The sequence below is a fragment of the Helianthus annuus genome, chromosome 13 (genome assembly GCF_002127325.2).
Source record: "Helianthus annuus cultivar XRQ/B chromosome 13, HanXRQr2.0-SUNRISE, whole genome shotgun sequence".
NCBI classification, from domain to species: domain Eukaryota; kingdom Viridiplantae; phylum Streptophyta; class Magnoliopsida; order Asterales; family Asteraceae; genus Helianthus; species Helianthus annuus.
Genome location: NC_035445.2, coordinates 96,096,626 through 96,105,069, shown reverse-complemented (window position 1 = coordinate 96,105,069; position 8,444 = coordinate 96,096,626). Strand labels below are relative to the sequence as shown.

The 8,444-nt window shown below is 34.1% G+C and overlaps 1 long non-coding RNA gene across 1 annotated transcript; it reads right to left on the bottom strand.

The window, feature by feature from the left end:
- Positions 1 to 6,523: 6,523 nt before the first annotated feature.
- Positions 6,524 to 7,114, bottom strand: LOC110903031. The gene is made up of 2 exons (XR_002571612.2): positions 6,976 to 7,114; positions 6,524 to 6,798 (listed from the first exon to the last, which is right to left on the bottom strand). It is a non-coding gene; the product is annotated as an uncharacterized LOC110903031 (long non-coding RNA).
- Between the last annotated feature and the right edge of the window lie 1,330 nt (positions 7,115 to 8,444).

Here is an 8,444-nt window from a genome sequence, read left to right as displayed (position 1 = left end):
TTTGGCATTTTGTATTTTTCATTCTTACAGAACACACACAGATGGTCTTTAAGAGCCAGTGTAGAGTAGTTTGGCGTTTTGTATATTTCAATCCTATAGAACACAGACAGATCTTAGTTTGGCGTTTTACATCATTTTTATACATCATTTTTTACATCTTTTTTTTTACCTATTGGTTCATAACATGCTACTTCGAAGTTACATAACAAACAATATAAGATCGGACAAGGAAATTAAACGCCCAAAAAAAAACCAATAACGCCACTAAATAAAACTACCATAAACTTCTAATTTTGGTCATGCTAAACTCAATAATGTTTTACTGAACGAGATGGATAACATTGTTAATCCTCAGTCAAGAAAGATGTCTAACAATGTTATACATCCCGTTTAGCTAAACTTATTGAGAACAAAAACTGAATCTCCATGAAATGGCGTTTTTGAAGTTTTGTGGTTTTTGTTTGTTTTGGCGTTTATATTGAGGATCTTGCTCATTACATAGAGCGAAAGCTTATTGAGAAAATAGTGTATATCAAAGAAACATGGATTGGAATCTTTGATATTTGCGATTTTTTGGCGTTTCTAAGATGAATGGTATAGAGGAAAATATAGGTTTTGGGGTTTTGGTGTGGATTTTAGTAGTTCTGAGAGTTTGTTTATATAGGAAGTTTTTGGCGCGTATTTTAGGCGCAATTTTTATTACAGTAAATGCTAGTAATTAAGTTCTGTCGTTTCAGTACTATTTGTTCAGCTTTATCGGTTAAAAACAAAGTTTGGCATTTTATATCTAATGGCGTTTATATGATGATGAAGTGTGCTATGTGTGTTAAGGCGGGATTTTAATAGCGTGAGTTTGGCGTTTTGTGTAGAGAAGTCAAAAGACCTTTTACCCTTAATGCAGCGCACCAGATTAATAAAAGTGATTTTATTTACAAAAACGCCACCGCGTCATCTAGTCCATAAAAGTGATTTTAGTCAAAAATCGCTACTTTTCGTTATTAAAAAAAATTTGGCTACTAAAAGTAGTGATTTAAATAAAAAAATATTTAAAAAATTTTTTGTGTGTTTTTTAGATTTTTTGTGGGTTTAGTTTTTAGCATTTAGCTTGGGTGGGGGTGGGGGGTTAGGATTTGGGGGGGGGGGGAGGGAGGGTTTAGGTTTGTTTTTAGGTTTTAAGGGGTTTAGTTTTTAGCATTTAGCTTTAGGGGGGTTAGGGTTTGTTTTCTTGTTTTTTATTTTTTTTGGGGGGGGGGGGTTAGGTTTTTTTTTAGGTTTTTGATGGTGTAGTGGGTTTATTTTGTTGTGTTCACATTGGTTCTCGCATGAGCCCTACCCTATATATATATATATATATATATATATATATATATATATATATATAGGGGAAGGTTTATTGGGGAACACTAAAAAAGTGGGGAACAGCGGGGAACCGACTCAAACGAACTCCGATTGGACTCATTCCAGCGGCGTTGGAACCAGCTCGTCGAACCCTAACTAATATCTCTTAACCCTAAACCCTAAATCCTAAACCCTAAATTCTAAACCCTAAAGCGAAAAAATAAGGCTAAAACCTAAGCTAAATCGTAAAATTTAAACTATAAACCATAAAAGCTAAACCCTAAAGGTTAAACATAAAGTTAAACCCTAAAGCTAAACCCTAAATCCTAATTCCTAAACTCTAAAACCTAAAGCTAAAAAATAAGGCTAAAACCTAAGCTGAACCGTAAAATCTTAACTATAAACCCTAAAGGGTAAACCTAAAGCTAAACCCTAAAGCTAAACCATATAGCTAAACCATAAACCCTAAAGCTAAACCCTAAATCCTAAAGCTAAACCCTAAACCTAAACCCTATGGCTAAACCCTAAAGCTAAACCCTAAAAGCCAAACCCTAACATATTTAGGGTTTAGGAGTTATGATTTGGGGTTTAGGGTTAAGAGATCCTAGTTAGGGTTCGACGAGCCGGTTTCAACGCCGTTGGAATGAGTCCAATCGGAGTTCGTTTGAGTCGGTTCGCCACTGTTCCCCACTTTTTTAATGTTCCCCAATAAATACACACACACACACACACATATATATATATAAGTATCTATAGAAAACCCACTTTAATTTAGAAAACCCGGGAAACTCAAAGCTCCCGATGTTTTTTTTTTTTTGAAAAAATTTACACATGTTATATACATGTTTTTAAGGGTTTTGGGCAAAAAAATCAAAAAAAACGTCGAGTAGATATTTTTAAAAAAATAAACAAGTTTTGGTGTAACAGATGTTACAAATATGTTAGATGAATGTAACATGTGTTACACCAAAACTTGTTTATTTTTTTTTAAATATCTACTCGGCGCTTTTTTGATTTTTTTTTTGCCCAAAACCCTTAAAAGCATGTATATAACATGTGTAAATTTTTTCAAAAAAAAACATCGGGAGCTTTGAGTTTCCCGGGTTTTCTAAATTAAAGTGGGTTTTCTATACATCATTCCCATATATATATATATATATATATATATATATATATATATATATATATATAGGTAGAGGATCCTGTACAAAGTTCAACTTTTGTGAGAAATAATTTGAGAATGACAAGTGTCCTTTATCTTAATTAATTTAAAAGGGTGTATTAGTAATTTTTCATTCTTATCAATTAATTGATTTCCAAGATAACTGCAAAAAAAAAAAAAAAAAAACTGGCGATGAGATTTTTTAGGGATTGATTCGAATTTTGTATTTTTTTTGCAAGATCCAATAAGATTTTCATCTACGCATCAGTTGTTAACCTTCTGCGATTCTGGTGTTAGTATGCTTTGATTTTGAGTTTATGTAGTGTTTTATACATTGAATTGTTTAGGGTAACTTGTTTTTTTAGTGTTTTATCATGAACAGAGTTATTCTTCTTGATATTTAGATATATAGTGTTTTATCCCCAATCAATAGTGTTATATTCTGTACAGACATCTTAATTTTCCTTTCATTGTGTTTTATCCCCAATCAATAGTGTTATATTCTGTACAGACATCTTGATTTTCTGGTTCATAGTGTTTTATCCCCAATCAATAGTGTTATATTCTGTACAGACATCTTGATTTTCTGGTTCATAGTGTTTTATCCCCAATCAATAGTGTTATATTCTGTACAGACATCTTGATTTTCTGGTTCATAGTGTTTTATTCCCAATCAATAGTGTTATATTCTGTACAGACATCATGATTTCCTGGTTCATAGTGTTTTATCCCCAATCAATAGTGTTATATTATGTACAAAAATCTTGATTTCCTGGTTCATAGTGTTATATCTTCATATAGTGTTTTATCAAGGGTTAATAGTCAAGGAAATCGATAATCAACTTTTGAAGGAAAGTCGCTGGTTTTTAGGAGAATGATGGGGGTTTTGGTTGTGTAGGATACGATTACCATATTTGAAACATTTGAAAAGACACTATTGCCCTTCAATTTTACATAAGGTCATTACATTTTTATACCCTATTGATCTCAACAATTAGATCAAATATCCAATGGTTTAAAACAATTCTTACCCTTCTCACATTTTAAACACTTTTTACCATATCCCTACCCTATATATATATATATATATATATATATATATATATATATATATATATATATATATATATATATATATATATATATATATATATATATATATATATATATATATATATATATATATATATATATATAGGGGATCGCTAAAATGAAACCCACCTCTAGTTGTAAAAACCATGAGAACCACTTTATGGCCCTTAGATCAACTAGATGGATGGATGTGATTAAAAGTAGTTAATATTAGCATTAAAAGTTTTTTGTCTTATTATGTCTTTAATATTATAATACAAAAGGGTATTTAAGTAAAATAACTCTATTTTGTCTTTTTATATATATTAATTTTAAATTACCTTTTTTGGCCTATTCATTAATTACTTTTTATTACTTTTATTTTTTAAACATAATTTCTTTATTAAAAACATTTTTAAATTCAGATTTTTTTAAAAGATTTTTATACTTTTTACAATTTAAGTTTTACGTTAAAATTTTTACGTTTTTTTGACACGCCGTTTTTAACGCCGTTTTTTAACGCGCCGTTTTTTTTACGCGCCGTTTTTCAAGCGTAACGCGCCGTTTTAACGCTGTTTTTTAACGCCGTTTTTTAACGCGCCGTTTTTAACGCCGTTTTTTACGCGCCGTTTTTTTTAAGGCGTCGTTTTTCTCAATCGGCGTTTTTTAACACGCCGTTTCTAACGCGCCGTTTTTTAACGCGTCGTTTTTTAAAGCCGTTTTTTAACGCGCCGTTCTCAATCAGCGTGTTTAACGCGCCGTTTTTAACGCGCCGTTCTCAATCGGCGTTTTTAACGCGCCGTTTTTAACGCACCGATTTTTTAATGCGCCGTTTTTTAACGCGCCGTTTTTTAACGCCATTTTTCACGCCCCGTTTTTCAGGCGCCGTTTTTCAGGCGCCGTTTTAACGCGCCGTTTTTTAAAGGCGTCGTTTTTCTCAATCGACGTTTTTTTAACGCGCCGTTTTTTAACGCCGTTTTTTACGCGCCGTTTTAACGCGCCGTTTTTTTTAAGTCGTCGTTTTTCTCAGTCGGCGTTTTTTTAACGCGCGGTTTTTTACACGTTTTTTACGCGCCGTTTTTTCCACGTTTTTTAACGCGCCAAAATTTTTACACGCTTTTTACACGCCGTTTTATCGCGCCGTTTTTCCGATGTTTTTTAACGCGCCGTTTTTTTACGCGTTTTTACGCGCCGTTTTTTCAAGCATCGTTTTTTTAAAACACGCCGTTTCTCCACGTTTTTTAATGCGTTGTTTTTTACACGCCGTTTTAAACGCGCCGTTTTTTTCACTTTTTTTAACGCGCCCCTTTTTGTACACTTTTTACGTTTTGCGTTAAAAATTTAAACTTTTTACGTTTTACGTAAAAGTTTTTACGTTTTACGTAAAACTTTTTACGTTTTACGAAAAACCTTTTACGTTTTACGTTTTACGTAAAACTTTTTACATTTTACATTAAAAATTTTAACTTTTTACGTTTTACGTAAAAGTTTTTACGTTTTACGTTAAAATTTTCATGTTTTACGTTAAACTTTTTACGTTTTACGAAAAACTTACTAAAAAGTTTACGTAAAACTGTCGAAAAAAATTTACGAAAAACTTACGAAAAAATTTACGTAACACTTTTTACGCTTCACGTTTTTACGTTTTACGATAAAAAGTTTACGGTTTACGTTAACAAGTTTACGGTTTATTTTTTTTTTACAAAAACGTTTTTACGCAAAACCGAAAGCAACAGAAAAACGCCATTTTTTTACGTTAATTTTTTTTACGTTTTAACGCGCCGTTTTTTTTACGTTTTACGTTAAAATTTTTACGTTTTAACGCGCCGTTTTTTTACGTTTTACGTCAAAAAGTTTACGTTTTACGATAAAAAAGTTTACGTTTTAACTCGCCGGTTTTGTTACGTTTCACGCGCCGGTTTTTTACGTTAACGTTTTTTTACGATTTACGTGCCGGTTTTTTACCTCAACATTTTTAACGTTTTTACGTTTTACGCGCCGGTTTTTTATGTTTTATTTGTTTACGGTTTACGTAAACTTTTTACGTTTTATGTTTTACTTTTTACATTTTACGTAACACTTTTGCGTTTTTACGTTTTACGTAACACTTTTTACATTTTACATTTTACGTTTTACGATTTACGTAAAACTTTTTACGTAAAACTTTTTACTGTTGCGTAAACCTTTTAACGTTTTACGTAAAACTTTTTACATTTTACGTTTAACGTTTTTACGTTAAAAAGTTTACATTTTACGTTAAAAAGTTTACGGTATAACTTTTTTTTTACAAAACATTTTTCACGCCGTTTTTGCGACCGAGTTTTTAAGTGCCGTTTTTTATGGCCGATTTTACGCACCGTTTTTTGCCGCGCCGTTTTTTACTTCACGATTTTACAAGCCGTTTTTACGCCTCATTTTTTACGTCCCGTTTTTACGTCACGTTTTTATGTCCCGTTTGACGCGCCGTTTATACGACCCATTTTACGCGCCGTTTTTTTACGCCCCGTTTTTTCACGCCATTTTTGCGCCCGGGTTTTTACGTGCGGTTTTTTATTCCCGGTTTTACGCACCGTTTTTTAGCGTTCCGTTTTTATGTCCCGTTTTTTAACGCTCCAATTTTTTTACTTTTTACTTTTTGCGTTTTACGTTTTACGGCTTATGTTAAACTTTTTACGTGTTACGTAAACCTTTTAACGTTTTACGTTTACCGTTTTTACGTTTTACGTTAAAAAGTTTACGGTTTACGTTTTACGTTAAAAAGTTTACGGTTTACATTAAAAAGTTTACGGTTTTACGTTAAACTTTTTAAGTTTTACGTTTTACGTTTTATGTCAGACTATTTACGTTTTACGTTTTGTGTTAAACTTTTTACATTTTTACGTTTTACGTTAAACATTAAACGGATTTTTACAAAAAACAGGCAGAGTTTCCTCTATTTTTGGACGATCCCGACAATACAAGTTGTCGTTATAATTTTCAAAATTCAATACACAATAAACGAAACAACATAATCATATGATTCTACGTTTACAATTAATAAATACAAGTTAACCCGCTAACCCGAACCCGAAGCAACAAATTATAAATACAAGTTAACCCGCTGACCTGAACCCGAAGCAAGACTGAACTGTGACTGAAACGGCTGACCAGCTTTGACCGAGTGCACCCGACAGTTGACCGAGTTGTCTGTTTGATCGAGCTAACCCGTGCCATGAAACCCGAACCAACTGAAATAACAAAAACAACCGGACTTGAATCGACACTTAACCGATATAATACTTGAAACCCGACTAACCTGAACTGAACCGAACTGAACACCTTCTGAAACATCACGTGACAATCCCGAAGAAGGAAAGAAAAATAAATGGATCTGAGAAAGAAAGAGGATAAAAACTCAGGCTTACCGGGAAGGAAACCATCGCCAGGCTCCACTGCCGTCAAAACCCACCACCACAGTCGCCGTCAAAACCCACCACCACCGTCGCCGTCAAACCCACCACCACCGGAAGAACCCCCCCCCCCCCCCAAGAAAAACAAATCGAATATTTTGACCCCCACACTACAAACCACATGCTCTCGTTTGCGCTGAACTCAACTGAGTGGACCACACTTTCTTCCTCATTCTTTCTTATATTATTTTTTATTCAACCGTGTAACCTCAGTTTCACCCCTCTTTATAAACCAACATCCCCTTTCACTAACCACTAGCCACCATCTCAACAACAACAACAACATTAAGTCATACTAAAGGTACCGACTTTCCTCTTTTTTTTCTCAATTTCCTCTTTGGGTTTTTTTTTAATTTAATTACCCTTCATTCCTGATTAGGGTTTCATGTTTTACCCCAATTCTTTATCTTATCTGCAAGATTTCAGTTTAATTGTTAATATCCAGCGTCGACCACAAGAAACACGGATGTAGAAGGATTGAAAAGAAAAGGGTTGGGGGTTTACCGGAGAATTCGTCGGGAACCAGGAAGTACCACTGCCGCCGGCAACCGGTGTCTCCGATGCTAGAGAGAGAGAAAGGACGACACAGAGATGAAACTCCGGAGAAGCAAAACTCCGGCGAACTCGTGACAACCAGAGATGTGGTGCAACCGGAGAAGCAAAACTCCGGCGAACTCGTGACCTCCCTGCTTTCCGGCGATGGAACTGTGTATCTCTCTCTCTCTCTCTCGTCGATTTCTTGGACCAGCCGTCGCTCACCACCACCACCCGACGATGGTGGTGGTGGTCCGTTCATCCATCGAAAGAGAGGGTGTGACCGGAATACTGGCTCCGGCAGTCGGCCGGTGTGGCTGTTAGACAGAAGACGAGGGAAATGAGACAATTAATTAAGAAATGAAGTCTTTGATGTTTCTCTGTGTGTTTATTTGGAGAAGGTGAGATATGGATGTGAGAGATTGAGAGATGAGAGAAGATGATATAGACAGAGAGGAGAGAGGTTAATAAAATGTCAGTGAATTTAAATGAAGAGAAATGAGAGATTTGATATTTGGAGTAAAGGACCAAAATACCCTTTTAGTTGGCTAAATCTGATTGGTTGAGAGTGGTTCTCGCGGTTCTTACAACTGGAATTGGTTTTCATTTTAGCGGTCCCCTATATATATATATATATATATATATATATATATAGGACAAAGATCCGTTAGGAACCACCCCTTATTGCGAGAACCGCGAGAACCAGTGTGAACACAAACAGTAATTCCTAAAAAAATCTAAAAAACACCCAAAATTTTTTTTTTTATTTTTTTACTATTTTTTTTGAAAAAATCGCTATATTTTGTTAATAAAAAAAAATAAAAAAAAAATTTCAAAAAAAAAAAAAATTTCGAGTAACAGTTATCCATGCACATGTGCATATGTGTCGT